A 1,722-nucleotide genomic window follows, 5' to 3' on the forward strand; every position below is an offset into this window, starting at 1 on the left:
TGACTGGAGGTAGAACTGCCATTTTCAAACATGAGGTAAGTTCAAAATGGTAAAGCAGCAAGGACAAAGGTGTTGGAGTTGCCACCATGTCAACCCTGGCCCATTACCTCCAGAATAATGATACTTGAAAAAGAAATAAACTTTTAATCTTGCTTATGGTTTTGTAACTCTGGGCTTGCCATCACATGCAGCCAAATCTATGCTAACAGACACAGCCTCTATTCACCCTGGGGCTGAATATAGCATGTTTATACAGTATGACTCTGGTCCTGAATTTGCTTTGGTGTAAATAAGTGAAATAAAAGTGATTCTATTTGGAATGAGATTTTTGTTTAAAAATAAAAATCCTAGTTATAACAAGATATTCAACTCACAGATACCAAGCTGTATGATTCTATGATTCTTCAATGGAATTACTTAAGGGCCACAAGGTGGTTGGTACAGGAGATTGCAAAAGAGATTGTGCACATTTATTTGTGATTTAGACAATTTTTTCTTGCATAGGATGCAAAGTCTAGATTGACTCAATATTAAGTTAAAACTAGGTCACAGCTGTTCCTAAAGATTCTGTGTCTTAATGTTTTCTCTTCCATTTTAAATATTATTTTCCTAATAGCAATTGTGATACTTGATCAACACTGAAAACTTGGAAAACACGAATGTTTTTCCTTTCCTTTGTTTCTTCTTGCCCTTTGTTCCTCCCAGGAGTGCACAGCAAAGGCAAGAAGAATGCCAGAATACAGAGGAAGTTCTAGGGAACCCAAGAGAGAGGAAGGCTTGAGGCTTCCAAAAGCTTTGTGCTCTTCAGTCGCCATAAACCGGGGCAGTGGTTTGCACGTCTGCGTTTTCAGAGCAAGTCTCACAGTAGCACCATCCTCTGTTGTTGTTTTTCCTAAACTTTTCCAGCTCTTTCTTCTTATGTAAATATATAAGTCCTACACCCCATTTCATGCTTTATTATTCCCAAATAGCAAATGCATTAGACCCTTTGATTCATCTGTGGAGAATGCATTTTGAAGCAAAGCTTAATACTCTAAAATGGTTAGTTCATGGGGTTTTAATTTCAGGAATATCAGAAAAGCATTAATTCATAGTCTTCAATTGGCACAAAAACTCAACGGATCTCCTCATGGAAAACACCCCCTCCCGTCCTCTGCTCAGAAGTGTGCAGGAGACTTAATGGAAATCACAAGCCATCATAACATTTTATGCTACCCACTGGCTTCCCAGGCCACAGTCTTGAAGAAAACTGCCCCCAAAAGGAAAGCAAGTCCTTGAAGCCTTTTGGTGTCCAGCCAAAAAAAAGCTCATACCATCTCTGGGTCTTCCAAAATGTTTTTATTAGAGACCCAGTTTTAGTCCCAGGGCCAAGGGCAAGGCCTGAAGACCCGGCATTTCGGCGTTTTATTTTCTGCACTAATCAGACCACCCTGATTAGTTGAAGTTATTGTGAAAGTAGGATTGTCAGGTCCGCATCACAGGAATATTAACTTAAAATATGTGATGGTTCATAAAAACTGCATAGTACTTATGATAATTTTGTAACTATTATTAACCAATGTGTCATTTTTCTCTATCCGCATAAGCAAAACTTCTAAGTAAATAATCCTAGCATGAAAAATATTTTCATAGTAAAGAGATAGTTAGAAAATAAATACTGGAAAACAAAACAAACAAAAACAGAAGGAATGTTACTCCTTCTCTGAATGTTCTCCATGTAAA

The sequence above is a fragment of the Galeopterus variegatus genome, unplaced genomic scaffold (assembly GCF_000696425.1).
Source record: "Galeopterus variegatus unplaced genomic scaffold, G_variegatus-3.0.2 Scaffold5951, whole genome shotgun sequence".
In the NCBI taxonomy this organism is placed as follows: Eukaryota; Metazoa; Chordata; class Mammalia; order Dermoptera; family Cynocephalidae; genus Galeopterus; species Galeopterus variegatus.